Source organism: Adiantum capillus-veneris, chromosome 30 (genome assembly GCF_014529385.1).
Source record: "Adiantum capillus-veneris isolate H3 chromosome 30, ASM1452938v2, whole genome shotgun sequence".
Lineage (NCBI taxonomy): Eukaryota > Viridiplantae > Streptophyta > Polypodiopsida > Polypodiales > Pteridaceae > Adiantum > Adiantum capillus-veneris.
The window spans coordinates 80152755-80178157 of NC_140960.1; the positions used below are offsets into that span (position 1 = coordinate 80152755).

Here is a 25403-nt window from a genome sequence, read left to right on the forward strand (position 1 = left end):
TCGCGCTCACATCTTTTGATTGAAAATTCTGAGTTTTCGACTTGCCTCTTCTATCACTCAATTCATTGCGTCATTGTATTTATATGCGTCATTACGTCATTGTATTTAATGGTCTTTGCGTCATTGTCTACTCTATTCATTCAATATTAAGTTTAAATATTCGTGTGTTTAATGCAGGTATGGATGATGAGGAGTTTCTTTTTTCTTTGTCACCACAGTAGAGACAGTGGTACGTGGAGCGTCATCGCTCTGGCGCATCATCGTGCGTTCCTACTCCATCCGCATCTCCCTCTATTTCGGAGCATTCGGCGCGCTCCGAAGCTTCGGCGTCGACGAGACGAGCTTCACACTCGTCTAGACACCGGCGCTCTAGTGGTGGCGGTGGCGGTTGTTGTGGGGATTCCACCACCGATGCCTCGACACCGGCTCGTGTTCGACGAGGCTCTTTACCCTCCCCTTCTTTGCCCGCCCCCACACCAGCCACAGCATCGCCATCTACGCCAGGTTTTGCATGGCTGACTATTCCTAGCAGCTATACACCTCTACCTACTCCGCCAAGAGCCACCCCACTCGACACTCCTCGCTTCGGGGCCCAGACGCCGATGGAGACACCTAACGTCCGTACCCCCATCGACACGCCGCTAGAGACCCCTGCCGGGACACCCAGGTTCACGCGTCACCGGCCAGAGGGCTTGCCTTACTCCGTCGACTTCAGCGGCGGCATCATCATGGATGATGACGGCAAGAAGGTGATCTCGCGCATGCGTGGTCTTTGCTCTCAGCTGTTTAGACACTACATACTAAACAAATGGAGTGAAGTACCAAGTGATTTAAAAAACAGAGTCATCAGCATACTTCATGATGAGTTTCCCGTTCCAACACGCGATCAGCGCTTCAATGAAGACCTGATGAAGATTCGAATGCGCGAATACTGCAAACACAAGCGTTCCGAAGTGCAAAAAGCAATCAAGCATGGGTGGAACAGGCCAGATTGGCTAGCCAAAGAAGATTGGAAGAATGCGAAGAAAGCAGCGCGTGAGAATCCCGACAAGTGGAAGCAACAAAAGGATGCAGCCAGAGTGCGAGTAGAGGCAGGGAGCTCGCACCACTTGGGGAGCGGTGGATGGGCATCATTTGAGGCCGATTTTGTAAGTGTTTTCGCATTGCTCTTTATGTTCGATAGTTTAGGGTTTATGAGTTTTTTAATTCTAACATAATGAATTCTTTGTATGTTTTGACAGTGGTCGATGACAGGACGTGATCCCACACCGTACGAGCGCGAGTACGCAGGCAGGAAGGGCTTAAGCGCCCTGATGGACATTCTCAGTTCTCGCGGCGGCATGGTTAGTATTAGGGTTTACTCTTTTTTATTTTTTGTATTGTTTTATAAATGTCGTTATATGTTTATACTTACTGAAAGCTGTCTTATTGTCTTTTTTTGCAGAATCCGACAGATACGTCGCTTGGACGCGATGAGACGTCTGACTAGACGACGTCAGTTTAGTCGTAGCTAGATAGCATTAGTTTAGGGTTTCTCATAGCTTATGTATCATGAGACGGATTTTATACGTCTTTTTGAACCATGTATATTATTACATTTGTCACCGCAGTTCATTTTGCCAATCAATTCTTTATGCCTATGATGTTGTACAATTGTCATTATTACATTTGCCAATCAATTCATTTTGCCTATGATGTGTACAATTGTCAATTTTACGCTTGTCAATTTTGCAAACAATGCGTCTTGTGGGTGACTATTTTGGGTCTATTATCTACCCTTGCACTTTTTTTAAAAAGTGAATCAAGTACAATATGGTTGATGGGTGGTAGGGCATTCAATGCCTTGTCACCAAAAAAAATTTCTCTCGGGCGTCGTTATAACCGTCGCTATTTATGGCTCTGTAGCGTTGCTATGAGCGTCGCTATAGACTTCTGTGTAAACGTCGCTATAACCGTCGCTATGACCGTCGCTATGAGCGTCTCTATATAGCGATGCATATAGCGACGCTCTCGTAGCGACGCTATTAGCGACGCCGGGGGTTATAAAAACCCAGTGTATTTCCGTCGCTAACAGCGTCACAAGAGCACACAACCTCTTGTAGTGTTACTAGCACTGCAAAACCAGACATAACCCTCTACTATCCCCCTAGGATTCGACCCCGAAGAGGGATATTTTCTTCGACCCCAAAAACATGGTGCAGCAACCCCTCTCTTAATGTCATTAGAGCCTTCATTTATGATTCTTTCACATCTCTCTGTTTGATCCTGCAAAATCCCAAAACATGTCATCTTACGTCCGGGTTCAGTTCTCCTAGTCGCCCATACTGTCTTTGCAACGTTCACCTCTGGCCAGTATTTTGTATCCCCTTGTACATTTGCATGCCTTTTCCCAATAATGTGTTCAGTAACTGTAACAAACTCAGGCCTATGGCTATCCTCCTCTAGCAAACACCACCATCCACAAAGATTGGCTTCTTTTTCTTTACGCTCTTCTCCCTGATATATGACTTATTCATCTCTGACTTTGCAAACCTATTTCTTCCATCGAAGAGTGAGTAATATTGACCAATTTTTTTGCACCCGAAGCAGTGGATGATTGGTTTAAGAATCTCTAAGCAAGGTCTTGTACACCGGGACCATTGCATGTCTTTGCACCTTCAAGGTAAGCATTGTATGTAACACTCTGTAGCACTGCCATTGCCATGTCTGTCCTTGGAGCTTCATAGAAACTAATTTTTTCTTTGAGACCAAAGCATGCCCACATGCTAGCATGTTTGCTCTTAGACAAGTTAGTGTTTGGGATAAAAATTCTAGACTCATTTTGCTTAACAAATTGTCCTCCCCAATGCCTCTAACATCCCACCAAGTCAACCAAGTCTCTAGACATGAAACCTCTCCGTCAATAGCATGCCCAACTCTCCAATAGCAGCAAAGTTCTCCTTTGCAGACTTTTGCTTGATTCTCCTAGGATGCATTTCTCCGATTGTGGCATGTAATCTTGTGTTCTTCTTGGAAGGAAGGTTTAATGCACTTCACAGTATGACGGATCATGGATTGCTTTCAATGGAACACACATGATCGTTCCTTGGTAGGCATAGCCTTTTTGGGACCTCCAAAATATACGGTTGTGACTGCTATCCAATTTGAATTAGCTTCATCAGCCATGAACCCTCTGAATTTGGGCTTATCATACCCTTGGCCTTCAACCACCTTATTGAGCATCCTCCAAAACTCTATTTGCGCAAACTTATTCTCCACAGTAAATTCACATGTTGCAATTGTCATAAGTTCATGCACAAAGGGGTCATAAACATGTGCTGACATTGTTGGCCATCCATGCACACAATGCACATGATCAAACCCACATATCATCCAAGTTTCCACCCGGATGCATTCGATTAACCAGATCAACCCCACTGTCTGGACCAATGGTTGACATCTTAAATACATGTGGCTATTGTCCATCTCCAAGTTGGCCAAGAAAAAGAACATCGTGAATGTATGGATACCTACTCTTGCTCTTTAGATCAAGCACAACTTCTAAACCTTTTGCACTGATTTTTTTATCGTTTGGCACATTCCAAGATTCTCTCAATCCTTCGCTTGTGTGACAAAGGTGTAATTGTGTCAAGAAATTCAACAAACTCACAGTCTTCAATACATTTGCTGTTGTCAGCATTCTCCATGATAAAATCTTGAGCAACTATACGCTCCAACTCCTTCGCGTTAGTAAATGGATCTGCAAAAGCACGAGTTTGTAGCACCGATGCAACTTTTTCTTCATTTGATCCGGACCTTCCTACTCCACATGGATGTTGATGCTCACCTAAATGCAATGCACATCGGGTCCAACTATGCTTATCTCTTGGCATATAGTAATAAATAACTACAGGATAGATGGCGACACATTCAAGCATTTTAGAGCAATGGATGCATGTCAAAGTTCCATAGTCAGGTGTGAGCATGCCTTGTGGGGAGGACTTTGACAGGCGACCACGCCAATGAACCTCATTATTTAATCTAGTCCTCATATAATATGTACAGTCAATGTTATGACAACACAAGTGACTTGAGCATCAACTGAACCTAACAATGCCATGAAAAGTATCACTAGTAGATGTGACATATTATGTCCACATGTGACTATCATGTCTTTGCTCCATTCCTATCATTCCGTTGGAGTTAGCAGAAGGTGGCAACTCGAACGCAACATACCCATCATAATGCACAGGCAGCTCTTGAACTTGAATGATATTTTTTGCTTGTTTTAGTGCCACATACAGGTTGCTCTCTGCAGAGGCATTGAACGTATGATATCAAGCACGCTCGAAAATACATGCTTCTCAAACTCATCAAATTCCAAATCGACTATTACTGGTGCAAATTTGATTCTACTGCCATGTGAAATAGTTTGAGTTGTAGCAATGCAAACCTTGAAGAACTGACACCGATCGTGATTCAAAAGAAAAACTTCATCACCATGAGAAGTTTCAATAGCTTCAATTTTTACCTGGTCTCCACTTAAAGTTAAAGGATGCAGATTAAAGGCAGTAGTTAATTAAAAATGTCGTCTCACAAAATCTAGAGGCAGGGCATATGTGCTGCCTTCAAACATGGGAATAAGCTTTTGGCCACCCTTCGGTCCATAGATAGTAATATGCCTAGCCATTACATAAAATTGTTTCAGTGGAAGTTGGAGCAATAGGGTCACTCTGCAAGAAGTGTGGAATAGTTGGGTTATTGTGTAGGGTAATGAAGAAAATATCCCTAGTTCGCAAAGACATGATTTAGGACGGTTTGAACATGGAGACGTCATAGTCGGCACGCATTCAAGGACCTGTCTTATTAATCATGTAAATTTTTTCCCCCCATCATGTTCGAGTATGTTGTTTTCATTTCTTAATGAGCTTAAAGTTCCTTCATTGTCACAATAAGAATTTTTTAAACTTAAGTTAAAATTTGTCGTTTTCATTTCTAATTCAACTTAAATTTCTTATATTGTCACAATAAAATTTTCAAAGTTAAGTTAAAATTTAACCTAAAGTGCTACGATGCTCAACAGAGGGCTTGCAAGACAGGGAAGAACAGGTTCAACACAGGGCATGCGAGTGGTAAAAGCACAGGCATGAGCCAGTCGAGGATGAAGTTTCTTCGTTGCTGCAAGCAGTGCGCGCCGGCGCGCGCTCGTTGCTAGAGCTGCAAGGTTTCAGTTCGACGAGCAGGGATTTGGAGCTGCTTCCAGGAGTGCTGCTAACTACGTAACAGCCAACAAAATTCTCAACATTTAATATAGGGTCAGTTTTGGCGGCCTCTGCAAAGGCAAGGTCCGCATTCGTCTGCAAAGGCAGTTTAGGCGGAATCTGTAAAGGCAGTTTTTGCACTGAATAAATTTATTCAAATACGCGGCAGCACTGATTTTTTTATTCAAACACGGTGATTTAAATTTTCTCAGCAGCGCTGATTTATTCAAATATGTTGCGCTTACAAGCTTGCGTAATAGACCTCAGCATCGCTTGCAGGATTAATACCGTGAAGACACTATCAATACTCATCATCTCCGCATGTTGTCGCTTCCGCATGGCTGTATTAAGATTTGCACATGCTATTGTATGAAGAGTTGCACGTGTGCAACGCAGATAAGTAAGTAATATGGTTTTGAGTAGGAAAATGTCATGTTTGGACTGAAAATGGCACAATATTAGAGACTTTCACAAAGCAAAGCGATTCCTCAATCAGCGTGGCTTCCATAGTAGTCGTGACCGTCATTGCAATTGCACCTTTGTGGTCTTCAAGCCAGCACCTCTTTCAATAGTAGCTGCAACACCTCCGCCATCGGCGACAGCAGTAGTAACCTCATTATAGCAATGCTTTAGCAGCAACGATGGCTATGGACTGTAAAGGGGCAGCAAACTCGGGCACAACACGAGCTCATCAACCTCGCTTTCATGCCCATGCCGATCACGTGGCCCTTGGAGACACGTGGTACCTTAGATAGCATAAGAGAAAATCCTATCAAAATTTAGCTCTTATATTGAGAGAGAGAGAGAGAGAGAGAGAGAGTTCTTGAAACTCATGCTGCTGTAGTAAGAGTTGCCACCTAAGTCCACTGTATTAACCCAAATCATATCAATTCTGTTCAGCTAGCACTGTTGCATCCTGGCCGTGGGTGGAATGGCTTTGATCAAAGCTAAATTGTTGGATTGATCGCACACCGACACGCAGCCCTACCAGCAGGTAAAATCTTTCTTTGATGTAATTCCCCTTGGTGTGTTCGGTTAGTTTAGCCCATTGCAACTCACCATTTTTTGTGAAGAGATGTGACATTATGTACAAAGAGATTCTCCATTGCTTTACTTTTTTGTTAGTTTAGTTTGCAAGTTGCCTTGGTTTACCTTTGGCTTCATAAGCGAATGTTGAATGTGTATTGTTGAGCTAGAAAGCCAGTGATGTAAAGCTTTGTGTTGTAAAGCACTTTTCCGAATAATCTTGCCTTCATGCTTGTTTAACCTTGCCTAATGCTAGTCATGCTTGTAGGCCAAGTCAAGACAAGGGGATCCATTGGCAGGTAGAAGTGGTACATCTGCTCGAAGAGGACGTCCTTCTTCTGGGTGCTTCAAAGTTTTATATATTTGGAATCAATTAATCATAATTATTTTGTATATAGATAATGTTGGAATAAATAGACAACCATCAGTTGAAATTCTTTAATATTTTGAGCTTTATCTAATTTTTTTCACATATGTGAGGTGTTCCATGAGCTATGGTATATTTTGAAATATTGTTCTATATATAAAGAAAATTTTGTCCAATTGACTGATTTATGACATGGTTAATGACATCAACTGATTTCTTTAAGAAGGCTACTAAAAATTTTGATTTGCTTATTGATTTTGGATCAGTCCTAGATCTCGTGGCCGTGCCCGGAGAGGGAGGAGTCTTGATAGGGTCTCTCTTGGTCAGGTGGATAGTAGTGACCAAGTCTCTTCGGTTTCAGTTACCAACATGGAAGAGGAGTTAAAAACACAAGAAGAGGAGATTCTATCTATGGACATGGGACATGGATCTTTACACCAAATTGATGAAATGCTAGCCCCTGAGGAGAATGGCTTGCAGATAATCCCATGGGAGATAAAAAACGAGGTTCGCAGCAGCAGTAGAAGTAGAGAATGAGCAAAAAATCTTCATGCATAGAGGGTCGGATATGCTTGAGAGATTGAGAAAAAAATCTTCATGCATAGAGGGTTGGATATGCTTGAGAGCACACATGTTTTTAGCTACTTTGATTGTCCCTCCATTCCCTTGTACAGATTGATTCCATATGCAAGGGTGAGAGGGTTGAGAGACGCCCTTAGTGGTTTGAAGTCTGCTTCGCGAAAGAAGGTTATATGCAAGAAAAAAGAGCTTTCATTGTCTTTTTGTTGACATGCAAAAGAGAGGAGAGCCTAGTGACATGTATGTTAATACTTTTGTGCTATTGTTCAAATTCTTTAGATTTTGTTTGAAGTTTTTTTGTGAATACTCAAGATGAGATTAAAGCAACATTGGGACCTCTTTGGAACGAGATCAATGATGAATTTGAACGTGAATTGGAGAAGAAAACAAAGTTTCAAAATCTTATTAATCACATGTTCTATGTTTGGGAAGGGAATCATCGTATAGTAGCTTGGACAGAGGCAATTAAAGAAAGGTTTTCCACTTCAAAGGAGAAGCATTGTCACGTTTTGTGCACTATCATATATCCTACTAAAGTGCTTGAGATAGCATTGCTAAGCAGTTTGTAAAGAATTAACTTGTAAGTGTTCGATTGTGCAAGCTTTGCTAATATTTAAGCTATTGTACATTTGAATGCTTCTTTTGTATATTAATGCAGCATGAATACTCATGCTTTGGTTCTCACTCATCTTCGTGGATGAGATCGTTAATATCACACACATTTGTGCGGCGGATCATGTGATGTACTTAAAGGATTTACCTAAAAAGGTTCAAAATCTTATTGCAGTTGTATAAAAAAAGTATGCCAAAGGTTCCGAGCCTTGGTATCTGCTCACTCGACGTTACGTTGGTAGATTGGTTTATGATGTACGTATCAAACTACATGCTTTCTTTTGTCAATATCATGCATGATCAGTAATATAATCAAGTTAAAAATTGATTTTAGATTCAAATGACAAAAGAAAAAGGTAGAGAATGTCGAATGTAAAACATGGTTTGTCTGACGAAGACATAAAAAAAAACAGAGGAGAGAATTCATCACGAGATTAGACACAAATATCAAGATCGTATTGGAAAGGTACTTTATTTATTTTTGGATCTACTCTTTGTTTGTGGCAAATGGTACAATACATAATTAGAGTAATTTGTCATGTTCATAATAATATCGCAGTTGCTTAACATTGTGGATCCCAACCTTGGGACGGATTGGTTGGCAAGGGTTTTGTCTCTAAAATGGGGTAATGATAGCTGGGCTACATTTGAGAAGTTGAACTTAATAGCACTCCAAGATGTCCCTATTCAAAACAAGATTCATTGGGTTTCTTTGCTGGAAGCGGATAAGATTACAAGGGTTCATATGGTGTTAAGAAAGGAGATCACGTCTTTCACATGTAAGATTGTCTTGTATAATTAATCTTGAATATGTTGTGGTGTCTCATTTCTTTTTTCTTTTGGGACTATAGATGGCTTTGCAGAGACGTTTTTTGGCACGGGTCTTTGAAAGGGAATTTCAAATTGTGTCGGATCTTATGGATGTGCTCGATGGTGTGCCTTTGCCACATGACTCTACCCTTACATTCTTTTTTGAGGAGATAAAATTTGAAGCTAGGCCCTTTTTGTTTCCAATTTAAGTGTCTCTTTGGAGCAAAGATAAAAGATGTGGAGAAGCAGGCATTGAAGAAGGTAGATACATTACAAATGGCAGCACAACGTTTGGCTTTCAAGTAAACAATTTATTAATTTGTTATGTCTATGCGACTAGCTTCATGTAACTTGCTTACTATTCATTGTAGACTCTTTATGTTTTTGGTATCCAAGAATGTATTACTTGCCATGCCCTTTTTGGCAAGACAGTGGACTCAGATGGCTGCTCAAGCTACATGCATGTACCCCTCTAGTATGCGCACCTTGAGTCCATGGGAGATTGAGAATTGTCCATGGTGGATAGATATGGAGAAAGGTCATGTTCTTGGTCGTGAAAGAGAGTTACATGAGGCGATGTCGAGGGATGCTATGATGCAAAAACCACCAGTAGGTAGACTAGAGGAGAGACATGCAGGTATGTTTCCCTCTTGGAAATACCAAACAATCATAAGTTAGTAGTACTCTGATTTAAAATGTTTTGTTTGAGATGCACGCAACTCTCACAAGGAAAAGAAAACATTTGTGTATATAGTCGTAGAGGAGGAGGTGGACCCAATGCCAGGTATGCTTCATGAACGTTTGTTAATGCTTTCCTAAAACATGCTTCATACATGGCTTATTTTATCTCATTGTGATGCTTCAGTGTCCTCTGGCACGATCATGGCTAGAAAAACTATCTCATTTGTTTATCTTGTGGAGTCTCCACTACATACATATCTAGCTCCGTTGACACACAATGCATGGCCATAGTGGGGGACTACATTGCCATTGCTACAGACTTCAGGGTGGGAGTCCACAATCCCACATCTACCCCTGTACATGAGCATCTTTCACGGGTACGTTTAGAGGCTATATTATATACTTTCGAAGGGAGATCCGTTCCATGGACTGCTGATTTCATTTTCTTGGATCTCCTTTTTGGCGAATCCCTAGTAGGCTCCTCTACTCTACCTCATTGGGATATTTTCATTGAGGATCATGTATGTGCTGGAGTTCATTTGGCATTCTCGACGCTAGCAAATTCAGGATGTCTTCTAATCATGGTGTCCACAACAGGTGAGTGTTGGTTATATGAGCCTTGTATAAGATAGTAATAATCATTGTAAGCCTTTTTAATGATTAATGCTTTGAACAGGAGAGGCCATTGGGTGGGTGGAGAGGTTTTGTTGTGTTGCAGAGATGGTTGTTCATTGATGTATTGTACTACTCCATCATGGAGCCTACGGTTATTTCAAGAGTTCTGGTGGTCCTATGGAGGTGACACATTTGCTTTGCATTAATATTCCAATGCTTTATGTTGTTGTTTTATGTAACAATGCCTCTTGTGTTACAATGCAAATGCTCTGTGCTATTCATGGTTCACAGAGTAGGTATGCATCCACCTTCCTTCATAGCAGAGAGCACTGCTCTATTTTTTTGTCTTGGCATGAAATCATCAGATTCCTTTATGATGCATCATGTTCCAGAGCTATCCCAAGCCATATCATCATCGGGCAAGCCATTGTGAGGTGGATTGCAATGGAGCCATTCTTTTGTTGCATGTTTTGTAGAGCTCCTTTGTTGGCGTGGAGGCATTTGCTTGGAGCTTGGATGTGGTACAATCCCTACATTGGCGGCTTGTGTGGAATCAGGACGGACATGCAACTCGACATTGATGAGCCATTGTTTCAGGATATGTGCTACCATTTCTCTGTCATAGAAAGCGGAGCAGAGAGGATGCCTCCACCTCCTTAGATATTGATGATGAGGATGACATGCCATCGCGTGTCAATCCCTTTGATGACTAGTGAGGCCCACCTCTTCCTATGAGATTGACATTGCTCATGCTTTTTGTCATCCTTTTGATGCCAACATTACTATTTATAAGTCATCAATATTGTTTCTATGCCTTGTTTGGTATTTTACCTTCATGCATTTTCTTGTTGGTTGGAAGTTCCATGCTGGTCTACGCAGAGGAGATGGCTCGGACCATGGTGGTGGACATACGATACGATGATGAAATCCAGGAGATGCCTTGAAGGCAGAATGTCTACATCAACAATGAGTGTGAGATTTGATGGATTTGTAGCATTGAATATTAGAATTGAAATTCATGTTATGTTGTTTTCATTTGGTTCTTGTCATGTTTTAATAGAAACTTTTTAATATTCTAATGTTTTGAGTTGTGTGAGAAGTACGCACTTATTGGAACAATTTGGTTAAAATTTCAAATCCTTATGTGAGTTGCCTTAAAGGGCTAATGGTTAGTTTTGAAATATTGATCCATGTACAAAGGAAGCTCTATCCATTTTTAAAAAATAAATAGTATTATGTGTTGCTTTGTTTTCTTGTTAGGTCATATGCATTGACAATGCGTCATAGGCGAAAGGTCTATATCTAGAATGAGTGTGACACATCATAAGATTTGAGGAATTTGTAGCATTGGATGTTGGAATTAAAATTCATGTCGTGTTGTTTTCATATAGTTCTTGTCATGTTTTAATAGAAGCTTTTTGAGTTAATGCTCTAATATTTTGAGTCGTGAAGAAGTATTCACTCTTTGTAACAATTTGGTTAAGATTTTAAATCTCATGTGAGGTGCCTTAAAGGGCTAATGATTTACTTTGAAATAATGATCCATGTGCGAATGAAGCTCTGTTTATTTTTTTCCAGAAACTAATATTATGTTTTGCTTTGTTTTCTTGTAAAGTCATATGCATTGACAACACCACCATCATAGATATTCGCTCGGGTTCTAGTATGCTTGCTCACGCTTGCTTGGGCTATGGTAGGTCTCCATAGTCAAATTAAGAATTTATATTCTTGGCACTTTTGTTTGTTTGTTCATTGCCTTTGAAATTGTAACTTTGGGGGGTCATATTGACAATGCTACCCTCCCCAAGATCATCACAATAGTAAACTTCTTTTATAATAGTTAAACTAAATGTCAAGAGGGATTAAGCCCACTAGAAAGCACTAGTATATTGCACACAATGCTTCCTAAATCGGATTAAGAACCTAAAGTAACCATTGACAATTAGGAAGGCATTTCCCATGGTATTAAGAGAAGATCTCTAACGCCTATCTTGGTCAAACTAACTTAGTCAGACTGCTTGATTCTTAAACCTAAACAAGGGTAGAGATGATGTCAGCTTCAAATCCCAATCTACGCAATGAGCTTCCACTGTTTTGGTCAAGATAGAAATTAAGGTCTTGTTAGTGCTCTTAGCTTGGCCATTTGCTTGTGGATAATAAGGCATCGACTTATGGTGCGCTATCATTAAGTTTTTTGTGAGTTCCTTTATCACCCCATTTATAAAATGAGTACCATTGTCACAATCTCAAAGAGACAACCAAATCGCGTAATAATGTTCTCAAAGAGAATCTTGGCGGTTGACCTGGCATCAATTTTTTATGTCGCCCTGGCTTTCACCCATTGTGTCACATAGTCAGTGGCAATAATAATATATCGAGATTGAGTGTTACGAGTTGTCGAACTGATTGGGCCTACAAGTCTAAACCCCATTTTTCAAATGGTTGAGTCACTTTATTAGGATGTAAGGACATCTTATCCTTTCGTTGTGCGATCTTGTAATGTTGGCATTCATCGCACCCTTTTGCAAAAAGTGATGCATCCTTGAATAAGGTAGGCCACCAATAGCCTGATTGCAACAATTTTCTAGCAGTTAATTCCTTTGAGAAATGTCCTCCAGCTACACCCATGTGGGCTTCTTGTAGTATGTATAAATACTCATCCTCCCGAGCACATCATCTAAGAATGTCGTCCTTCCCTAGCTTGTAGAGATTTCCTACAATTAGAGAATAAGGTTCACATTCCTTTAACAGTTTTTGAGCTATATCCTTACGAAGCTCTTTGGGTGGAAAACCATTAACTAAAAAGTTCACAATCTTCTCATGCCATTCAGGCATGGTCTCAACTAGGAAAAGAGATGTATTGGGAAATTCATCATTGATTCCCACAAGGGCTTCACCATTGGGTATGTGAGACAAATGATCCACCATGATATATCTCTTATCCGGTCTCACCACAATGGTATAATCAAACTCAAGAACAATTAACAACCATCGTGTAATTCTTCCCATGGAACAAGGTTTGTTCACTAGATACAACAATGCTTGATAATCCACGTAGAAAACAAACTTGTTGACAAGAAGGTCGTAGCAAAATTTCTTTACTGCATAAATCATAGCTAAACCTTCCCGCTCTGTAGTGGTGTAGTTCCTCTCAGCATCATTTAATCGACGACTTGCAAAGCTAATGGGGTAGTCCAATTTATGTTCTCCTAGTTGAGGTAGAAGACACCCAATAGCAAAGTTCAATGCATCAATATGCACATGAAAAATTACATTCGAGTCGGACACTCGTAGAATGGGAGCACTGGTTAAGGCCTTTTTTAATAACTCATAAGTATGGTCACACTCCGCGGTCTAGTGGAACTCAATAAGAAGCTTGTACAATGGGTGAGCTATCTCGACAAAGTTTAAAATAAATCGCCAATAATAACCAACATGGCCCATGAACCTTTGAAATCCTTTATAGTTTGTAGGTGGTGGAAAATTAGAAATGGCCTTAATTTTGCTCTCATCTGTGGAAATCCCATTTTTGGACACTATATTATCTAAAATTACTCCAATTTGACCCAAAATTGGCATTTGAAAGGGTTTAATGAGATGCGATTCAATCTGCACTTCCAAATACTTTTTGTAAACATGATAGATGTTCTTTCCAAGAAGAATAAACACAAAGGTCATCTAAGAAAGCTTCGCAAAACTCCCTCAAATATTCTCTAAAAGAAGTGTTTATTAATCTTTGGAAGATAGCAAGGGCATTGGTTAAGCTAAAAGCCATAACACAAAATGCGAACACTCCAAATTCGGTTATAAAAGAAATTTTAGCTTGGTCCCTAGTGCAATTGTGATTTGATTGTAGCCAAAGTACCCATCTAAAAAGCTATAAGCTTCCTTCCCTGTAACTCTTTCAAGCACATGTTCCAAATATGGCAAGGGGTAATGGTCTCTCTTAGTGGCGACATTGATCTTCTTGAGATCCACGCACACTCTGAGTTTCCCATTCTTTTTTGGCATAATAACTATTGGAGACGCCCATTCTGAGTGCTCAATAGGGTATATGAATCCGCATTTGACAAGATTTTCAATCTCTGCTTGAATAATCTTTGCATACCTAGGATTCATTGGGAAGGATCGTTGTTGGACTGGTTTAGCCATGCTATTCATGGGAATTGTGTGTTGTACCATGGAAGGTGGAACACCTTTTATATCATGATATGTCCAAGCAAATATATCCTTGAATTCCTCGAGAAGCTCCTTTACATATTCCTCAGTCTCTTTCAGTTCTTGGGCAATGAAAACAGGTTTGGACTCCTCACCTGGGTCTGATATCTCTATTTCCTTAACTATCACTAGACCATCATAGACTCCATTACTTCCATCGATAGGTGCTCTGTGGGCCTTTTTATACACAACTTTACGCTCCTCCGTGGTGTAAGATTTGAAATGTTCAGGTGCAAGGTGTAAGTCAGTGGGGTCTTGTTGCTCTGTGGACTGTGACTTCTCTTCCGCTTCCTTTTGTTGTTGACCTAGATCTTGATTTTGTCATCTCCTTACGGTACGGCTCAATTTTGGCTCCTATGTAGCCTCTAGCTGTGCGATGTGAATGGGTTGTAGACTACACCAGAGGACGCTTTGAAGATATTCACCCTTATTATCTACCAACTTTCAAAAGAGCATCACATGCCCCTATATAATTAAGCCATTCTACAGGAGATTTCTTTTCATTTATTCTAGCACACACATTTGCTTCATATTGTCGCCTCTTATATCTCTTACTCTTCTTGTCTAATTCTCTATTATGGCCAATCTCCAGTGAAGAGTCACTAGATGACTCGCTACTCGTGTCTTCTCCGCTCCCGGATAGATTGTCATCTCGGGTACCATTGGGACCTGAATGGTTTGTCCCCACATTTGCACCAAGGTTTAACTCAGATTCTTTGTCCTTAGAGTCAATCTCAATTGATGATTCTGACTCCAAATTATGTGGGTTATAGTCTTTTGAGACGCTACTGGTTCCAATGTCGACCAAGCCTTCATCTGGTAGGTCATTATAAGCTATATGCATTGCTCCTACCATATTTAAAGGTATAAATTGCGGCATTTCATCCCCCTCAGGTGTTACCCAGGTCATCTCCTTATTTCCCCAAGTATCTATGGTTGCTGCTAGGTGGTCCCAATCCACATTGTCAGACTCATTCATCCTAGGTTATAACATCCATATTAAGGAGAATCTTCCCCAACATCAGTGTCCATTTTACACGTGTAACAATACTACAATGGAGACGAGTGAATTGTGGTGTCAGATCTATGATCAATTATAAATCTGTTTCCTAGAGGATGTGCTCGACCAATTACAGTCTTGGAACTGCAAGTAGACATGGTTTTTAGACCAGTCATGCACCATTTTTGCTTCCCTCATGAAAGGACATCCAAAGATCATCTCAGATGACATAGTGTGCTTGCAAAAAATCTATAACAATGAAGGTATGCCTTATTTTGTGTCTAAAGACTTGATATTTTCATTGTTCCTAGTAAATTGGATACCTTGGATTTTTTTTTAGGATCCTTCTTGTATAGCTTGGAAAGCCCACACTTTGGTAACATTTAAACCACTTCATGATAAGTTTTTCTGAAAGATACGGTATGGCTTAAATTATGTCGGCCAATCAAAGCGATAACTCTAGACTTTTTTGAATACTCAGACTTAGTTGAATTATAAATCATCTTGGTATCACTAGTAGGATTTAGAGTTTGCCCGTGACACTTATGTTAAATTTTTTGATTCCATTTCATTTTTTGCTTCAAAAAACACATTAAAAAACAGAAAGTGGTTTTAGCAAAAAGGCTTCTATCTTAACTTTTTTTGGAAAAAAATAGGTAAAACATTTTGATCAGAAGGGGTTGATGGCATTCTGATCAGAATTTAATCTCATTATTAAAATATAATTTGGCTAAAAAATAGGGCAAATAGTAATCTTAATACAACCTATTATTAAAATCTCATTTGGATCTGAAGGGGTGATGGCCTTCAAATATTCTCAAACTTAAAAAATAATCATAGGAAAAACACTCTACACTTGAACAAAAGAAGGGTGTTGGCCTTCAGATCTCATAAATAGTGACAGCTTCTTATCATTTGGTCTGAGAATGGATACTTGTTGATATGTAACACTACATGGATGGTATGTTTAAAGTTAAAAAGGTTTTAACTTTAAGTAGGACATGGATAACAACTGATAGCGTTCGTCGACACCTGTGATATGTATTCAAAGCTAACAAATCTGTTGTCTTGTTTACATGGATGCAAGTGAGGATTCTATCTTTACTTAAGATCTTTTTAAATTAGCTGTTGTCCATCATTGTCGTACCTGGTTTATTTTACTTTAGAATCAATCGCTCTTGACTATCCTTTGTACAAAACTCTAGAATGATACCTCATTCTTATTATGATGTACAAAAATGAATCAAAGATCGAGTCATTTTTGTGGTAATCCTTGTCCCTTATCTAAAGCCACTTGTCTTTTGAACTGTGATCTTCATTTGTGTATGAGTATAAATTTAAAAACAACAACACATAGGTCCTAAACACACAGGATGCTGGCTTTAGAAATTTCTAGGGCTATAGGGATTTGCTGGACCCAGAGTCTTTAATTCCTGTTTAGGTTGACTGGTGTTAGGTGGTCCATCTTAGGCTATAGTTCTGAATTCCTGCTCATGGCTATCATAGTCTGTGGACTTTGCCGGTTTTAGGTTTGCATGTTAATCCTTGCTTACTTACCCTATGTTCTAAATGATGTTTCGGGTACATTTTAAAGACAAGATGATTGCTCGCATGAGGGTCATCCATGACCCTTTGAAAAATGTAAAGATAATGGAAAACATTTCACAATACTTAAAGGATCACCCTTTACATAAAGCCCCACCACCTAGAACTAGACCTCTTCTTTCTAGAAAAGCAAAACAGCAAAGTGGTCACTTACCCAAAATATATACAATATAATCTCTCAAATCTTTTGTTAAAGACTTAGCCCTCTCCCGAGGTTTTGAGTTGGCTTCAGAGCATGTTTCTGTGGCTATCTCCCTTGTCCTCCAATGTATAAGCGATCTGGAAGCATCACAACTTATCTATGATTCTGACCTAGCAGTAGACAAAAAGTAATCTATCCTACATATGCTTTCCTTCAATTATTGGGTCAAAATTTTGGCTACCATGGACAAAGATACTGATGATGAAGTGGCTATGATCTCTCAATACATCTCCCAGTCGCCTGTATTAACTCTACACTATAATCAAGATCTTGCTCAATTTTCTTCCTCTGGTGCTGAACTTGCCAATTTTCTCAAAAAATTGTGTGGCCTTAATCTTGGTTTCGTTAGTACCCCTGCTACCCCGATTGTCCCACAAATTGGTGGCCTCTTTTTTAGAGACAGTGCTACTCTAGAAGCTGTTAAAGAATTCCAAAATAATTTATACACCCTCATTGATTCTACCCTTCTTGAAATGGTTCTAAAAGTCTCTAATTTTTCCCTTTCTTATCTTTCAGACAAACTGAAGTAAAATCTTTTGGAGTGGACCATCAGCTTTGGATTCTTTGTGACAAGGCTTTTTCTGCACCTATACTCAGTGAAACATGGGTCTATCTTGCCAACCTACTAGCATGTACAATTGAAGATTGCCGGCTCAAAATACTAAAAGGTGGACATTTTTTGGTCAAAGCGGAGCTCATTAAGGCCCCTTTCAACCTCAATTTTATTGATCAAACTAATGTGCCTCTAATGCTGGCCTATATATTTGCACAAAAGGAATTATGGAGTTCGCCAAAAGTAATCTTGACTTTCACATAGAATCAATATGGAATGTCTTTTGACCTCACATAAGTGTGCTTGTAAATTCCTTTGACCCAAAGGTTTCATGTGATTCTAACATTATGTGGTTTGATCATGTTATTTGGTACATTTTTAATCATTTGGAACAACTTTTCTCGGAGAAACCTATAGACTTCCACTTATCTCTAATTTGCTCTTGGCTTGGTGGGCAAGCTAAATCCCTTGTTATCGCTTAGATTGCTATCAATGCCTTTTGAAGCTTGATGACTGACATCCTCAAAGAACTTAAATCTGATGAGCCCGACACTTACCTCACCACCTACAAAGGTGTCAAAATTGCTACTAGACTACTCAAACCCTATATTGAGGACAATGATTCTCCATCCCTCAAAAGACCTAGCTCACTAACTACCCCTAACAACTCTTTTACGTCTTTTTTAACACCTTGCACTTCTACTAGATTTAATAGTGGAAAATCTCTTAGTTACACAAGAGGTGGAGGAAAGAGTACCCTTGACATGCAACTCATTTTGATATGCATGTTATTTTTGGCCCCTACGGGAGAAAGACTATTTCCAGCAAATCTTTGGTGGTTGATCGTATCTATGTACATTGTTTATACCACAATGAACTCCTCGATTGATTTTTGCCCAAATCTATTTTTTACAAATGTTTTAATATACTTTTTGGTAACAATATCACTGAAAGATGTCATGATAGGATGGACATATCATCAACCTATTAAGAAACAATGCTATTGTAGAGCGTTCTTGTGATGCGTATGAGGTTTTTTTTGTGAATACTTTGGTGATTTGGATAAGCATGTTTGTACTTGTGATCTTAGAATTATTAATAATCATACAGTTCAAGAAATTATTGGTAAGGGTTTGAATCACATTTTGATTTTTCCAAAAAACCCTTACATTGCCCTTTTAGCTTTACTTAGCTATTTGACTAACCTAGTCAATACTCTCTAACCGAAGAATGCAGTCCAATTGGACTTAACCAATTTGGTTAAACAATGTTTTTTTACAAAAAGTCACTCTGTTGCCATATAATTGGTTATCCACCACCAATAGTACTTGGACCACATCAGACATTAGCTTAAATTTTGAAAAACTTTCACACAAGTGGTTTATTGTTGGTTTGGACAAGGCTGTTAATTGTCCTACTTTTATTTGCAAAAACCTTGCATGGAAGGCTGCTCATTTATGACTCATTGCGGATGAGTTTACTTTACTTAACCTATCTCATAATGATGCCACTAGTCTTATCACATATCAATTTAAGATCTTTGGTTACTCTCTTGAAGAAGTCGAATTACCTGTGTTATTCTCAACTTATAAACACCACAAACATAAACTCAATAGATTTTGGATGCTTCAATGGTATCTTTACAGATATTACTAATGACATCACTTTATGCCTTAACGGAGTTTGAATCAGTATATGCTAAAAAACAAAAAATATATTCAGATTTTCCTAAAATCCAATACAATCCATACTAACTTGTAAAATTTTTTACTGAAGTAGCGCTCACCCTCCCAAAACATTTTTTCTATGTCTTCTCTATCGATGTCACTCAATGTTACAAAAAAATTCCTCTCAATGGTGATCTTGGGTCAAAAAACATTTCGAAAAAGATGATCAAGGTCACATTTGATAATGCCAATGTAAGAGGTCTTTCTCACATTTCTCTTGCAAATAAACCCAAATGGGTTAAAAAGTCTAAACACATATTCCTCACTTTGGAGAGAATAAGATATGTAATTTTATTGCATGGCTTTTTTATAATTGTTTAGTGCAATTTGGTGGCAAATGCTACAATCAATGTTTTGGTATTCCTATGGGCTTTTCCTACTCTCCCCTTATGTGTAACCTATACTTAGCTTACTTTGAGTATAAATGGTTTCTTAATACCTTGGAGAACAAAAATATAAACCACAAGCTCTCCCTCCTTTACTCACACCTATAGGTATATGGATGATATTATTAGCATTAACAATAGATCTTTTCACAATGGAATCACATCTATATATCCAAACTGAATCAAAATTGAACCAACCTTGGGAAAGGGTTTTGATACTCCTTCAAGATTCTTTTCTACCTCTACAGTTCTTACACTTCTCAATTTTTTGCAAAACCCCTACAATAGTAACATTGATGTTTGTTTCTTTTGGAAAAGGGACAAGATAGATATCTTCACTATAGACTTTATTAAAAAGAAGAGTAATCGATCGCCTAAAGCTGCACTATATACTTGTATAAGTTTACCATACATGATATTGTATTCCAATTTTGCTAGCTTCATTGCTTGGGAAGAAATCAATCGCCTCATTAACAAATATTGCCTCAATGGTTCTAAAAGGGCTGACCTAATTAACACTATCACAAAAGCTATTACACATTGTCGTGCCGTGGCACGTACATAGTCTGAAATAAAAACATTCATCTCACTCTTGACACTTCTTGATGTATGCAAATAAAAGCAATCATGTATATATTGTGATATATGTTGAAGCGTCTACTGCGGTCGCTATCATGTACATACCTATCTGGGGAGTGGTGGCCCTGGATGTGACGCATTTGCGTGCTTTTCCACTTGATAAGATGCTTAATTTGGTTTGATAATGTACATAGTCCAAGTCTTTCATGGTGGCACACTCATCTCGCCTATAAAGAGTGATGCGGACAAAAACTGCCAAAAATAGCAGCTAACAAGCGTCGTTGCAAAATTGCATGGAAAGTGATCCAAAATGAAGTATTGATGAAAAATGATGCTTATATATGATTTTTATGCTTATGTGAGTGATCCCACAAATTTAGGGATTTTTTGACTCCGTTTGGAATTTTTCACATCAAAAATGGTATTTTTGGGTCAAAAATGACCTGAAAATGTCCTAGTTTTGGTCCAAAGAGGCAAAATGGCCCAAAAATTGACACATCAGCTAAAAATGCTGTGGGTAAGAGAGAGAGGGCTGATTTTTACAGAAAAAACCAGCAATTTTGCTCTATTGTGCAATAGCTTCCATGGTTGCCCAATCTATATGTGCCACTACAAGAGCTTGTGTGCTCTTGTGACGCTGTTAGCGACGGAAATACACTGGGTTTTTATAACCCCCGGCGTCGCTAAAACCGTCGCTACGAGCGTCGCTACTAGAGAGTCGCTATATGCGTCGCTATATGCGTCGCTATATAGCGACGCGTATAGCGATGCATATAGCGACGTTTACACAGAAGACTATAGCGACGCTCATAGCGACGCTACAGAGCCATAAATAGCGACGCTTATAGTGACGCCCGAGAGAATTTTTTTTTTGGTGGCAGGGCATTGAATGCCCTGCCATCCATCAACCATATTGTACTTGATTCACTTTTTTAAAAAAGTGCAAGGGTAGATAATAGACCCAAAATAGTCACCCACAAGACGCATTGTTTGCAAAATTGACAATTGTACACATCATAGGGAAAATGAATTGATTGGCAAATGTAATAATGACAATTGTACAACATCATAGGCATAAAGAATTGATTGGCAAAAGGAACTGCGGTGACAAATGTAATAATATACATGGTTCAAAAAGACGTATAAAATCCGTCTCATGATACATAAGCTATGAGAAACCCTAAACTAATGCTATCTAGCTATGGCTAAACTGACGTCGTCTAGTCAGACGTCTCATCGCGTCCAAGCGGCGTATCTGTCGGATTCTGCAGAAAAAGACAATAAGACAGCTTTCAGGAAGTATAAACATATAACGACATTTATAAAACAATACAAAAAATAAAAAAGAGTAAACCCTAATACTAACCATGCCGCCGCGAGAACTGAGAATGTCCATCAGGGCGTTTAAGCCCTTCCTGCCTGCGTACTCGCGCTCGTACGATGTGGGATCACGTCCTGTCATCGACCACTGTCAAAACATACAAAGATTTCATTATGATAGAACTAAAAAACTCATAAACCCAAAACTATCGAACATAAAGATCAATGTGAAAACACTTACAAAATCGGCCTCAAATGATGCCCATCCACCGCTCCCCAAGTGGTGCGAGCTCCCTGCCTCTACTCGCGCTCTGGCTGCATCCTTTTGTTGCTTCCACTTGTCGGGATTCTCGCGCGCTGCTTTCTTCGCATTCTTCCAATCTTCTTTGGCCAGCCAATCTGGCCTGTTCCACCCATGCTTGATTGCTTTTTGCACTTCGGAACGCTTGTGTTTGCAGTATTCGCGCATTCGAATCTTCATCAGGTCTTCATTGAAGCGCTGATCCCGTGTTGGAACGGGAAACTCATCATGAAGTATGCTGATGACTCTGTTTTTTAAATCACTTGGTACTTCACTCCATTTGTTTAGTATGTAGTGTCTAAACAGCTGAGAGCAAAGACCACGCATGCGCGAGATCACCTTCTTGCCGTCATCATCCATGATGATGCCGCCGCTGATGTCGACGGAGTAAGGCAAGCCCTCTGGCCGGTGACGCGTGAACCTGGGTGTCCCGGCAGGGGTCTCTAGCGGCGTGTCGATGGGCGTACGGACGTCAGCTGTCTCCACCGGCGTCTGGGCCCCGAAGCGAGGAGTGTCGAGTGGGGTGGCTCCTGGCGGAGTAGGTAGAGGTGTGTAGCTTCTAGGAACAGTCAGCCGTGCAAAACCTGGCGTAGATGGCGATGCTGTGGCTGGTGTGGGGGCGGGCAAAGAAGGGGAGGGTAAAGAGCCTCGTCGAACACGAGGCGGTGTGGAGGCATCGGTGGCCGAATCCCCACAACAACCGCCACCGCCACCACTAGAGCGCCGGTGTCTAGACGAGTGTGAAGCTCGTCTCGTCGACGTCGAAGCTTCGGAGTGCGCCGAATGCTCCGAAAGAGAGGGAGATGCGGATGGAGTAGGAACGCGCGATGATGCGCCAGAGCGATGACGCTCCACGTACCACTGTCTCTGCTGCGGTGACAAAGAAGAAAGAAACTCCTCATCATCCATACCTGCATTAAACACACGAATATTTAAACTTAATATTGAATGGATAGAGTAGACAATGACGCAAAGACCATTAAATACAATGACGTAATGAATTGAGTGATAGAAGAGGCAATGAATTGAGTGATAGAAGAGGCAAGTCGAAATGACGCATATAAATACAATGACGCAATGAATTGAGTGATAGAAGAGGCAAGTCGAAAACTCAGAATTTTCAATCAAAAGATGTGAGCGCGAGTAGAAAAGAGCGATATACACCATGGAAGGTACTTAGAGAGCCAGAGCTTTTACAACACGGAGCAAAATTGTTCAAATACAATATTTGTGGCTTTAAGAGATCTCTCTCTCATCCTCGCATAACTCAGCATAACTTCCTATATCTATATAGAGCTCTCCGTTTAAACACATATCCTCTGTTTCATTTTGTAGCTCCTTTGCATGCACCCCATATAGAGTAGGAGCATCTTGATGCTCGTCTGGCACCACCGCAGCGGCTTCTGATTGAGCATCTTCTCTGATCTCCTCCATTGATGTCGTTGTGATTGGCACATGGTAGCCTTCATACGTCCTTGCACTACGAGGGGCTACCTCTATGACGTACCACCAGTTTGATGTAGACTTTGTAGGATGAAATATTACCTGCCAAAGCCACATAACTTACATGAGAGCTTTCAAGCACATAACTTGTAAAAGGGGGATGTTAACTATTTACATACTTACTTGTTCACAATGCTCGGGTAGTACGAAAGTGTCTCTTAGGTCAGTCCATTTCTTAGTAGAATCCACCTCAAGAAAACCAGACTCTCCTCTACGCACAGTAGCGTTGCGACCCTCCATGATTATCTTGAACCATTGCACGTCGAACAAGTCGACAAAAAATCCTCTGTAATCGATCCTCAAAATCTCTTGCAGCGTGCCGAAGTAAGTGAGTTCCGCCACCACAGGATTTGCATCAAAGGAACGTCGTCGACTAGACTGTTCAAATTTTGCCATGATTCCACAATCTTGAGTAAAACGCTTTTTGTCGATTCGTTCCACCCTAAAATGTCGACCTTTACACCATGCTGCTGTGTATGACTTATACTACAACGAACAAAGATTATAAGTGGCCGTTCAAACGTTTATAAATAAAGTCACTTGGTAGTCGTACATTGCAAACTTACCTTGGTCGCGCAACCCTGAGAGTACTCCCACTCTTCTTCAGTCACTTCGTCACCGCATTGTTGTGCGCTTTTCAATTGGTTGTGCAACCATCTTAAGCTCATGAAGGTTGGTAGGCTCTCCGGAACCGTCGGATAGTGCATCGGTGGTCGTCTTCCTCGTCTCCACTCGATTCGTGCCCTTTGTCGCTCTTGCTTTGCATCCTCATATTGTGAAATCCACTTTTGCATCACTGGATTGTGAAGCATGCAAAATCGGTTGATTTTAGCCTCTAGATCTTCCGTCATCTTCTTCTCAACACCGATATTGCACATGACAATCCCAGATATGCGCTCATCATCTATGGTTCGCCATAGCATGTCCCGGGATTTATCAAATCCGTCTAGCCACTCTCCAATGTACACTAGGGACTCTGATACCAACCAACCTTCTGCCATGCTACCCTCCAGACGTGCCTTTTGACGCACATATCCCTTAAGCGTTTTCATGAAACGCTCTAACAAGAACATCCATCTGGAATGAACTGTGCCAGCTATTTCCACCTCATCAACTATGTGAACAAGAAGATGCATCTGAATGGTTAGCATTGTAGTAGGAAAATGTTTCTCAAACATGCACACAAGCTCTGCAGCATTTAGTTTGGCGAATGGTATGGAGTCTACATTGATCTCCTTTTGTGAGATCCATTGCACCAGCTTTGCAAGTTTGTAGATTGTGTTACGGATGTCGAGAGACAGACATCCCTCAATGACAACTGGTAAAATAAACTGTAAAGTATGTGCAACAATGATATTAAAGTCCACATTTTATGCAATGATATTAAAGTCCACTATGAACGTACCTGACACATTTTATGGCAATCGTGTGACTTCAAACCGGTAAGCTTTCCTTCTTTAGTAAAACACGTTCGGAGCGAGTGCATTACGCCAGTGGGGGTCCGCAAAGATCGAATGGTCTCTTTTACTTTGCGTTCTTGGGCTCCTGTGAAAATCCATGGTGCTTTAGGGAGTTTTATCGATACATCAGACGCTGTTTGCGGCCAATATTGCTCCATACGATCCACATTTCTAAGGTCAACTCTGGCTCCCAAAGTATCTTTCTTGCCGGTCAAATGGTCCCATAGTAGATTACCCACATTCTTGAATATGTGCATTGGATCGAGCAAGTGATTGATCATGAGTCGGGGCCAGTATGGTAACTCGTACCATAGAGATAGTCTCTTCATCCCTGGAGGCAATCCGTCATCGCACATCTCCTTCTGCTCTAACCATGCTTGTGCAGACATCCTTGGTGGCTCTCTTCCCAGAAAGCCGTCGCATAACACATGATTCTCTGAAAGATACGCTTGATGACTTTCGTAGATTTGCTTCTTCAGTGAGGGTGCCCTACGTGCATTCAGTCTAGGTCCACATGTGACACATGCTCTGTATCCGCTTGTTTGAAGCCCTGCATGTATACACATGATAATAGATCAACTATGGGAAAAAACAAGATTTACAGTGTCTGAGTGAGGAG

The 25403-nt window shown here is 40.3% G+C and overlaps 1 pseudogene; it reads left to right on the forward strand.

Annotated features, from left to right (window-relative positions):
* Positions 1-5051: 5051 nt before the first annotated feature.
* On the forward strand, positions 5052-9229 carry LOC147418278 (uncharacterized; annotated as a pseudogene).
* The last annotated feature ends 16174 nt before the right edge of the window (positions 9230-25403 follow it).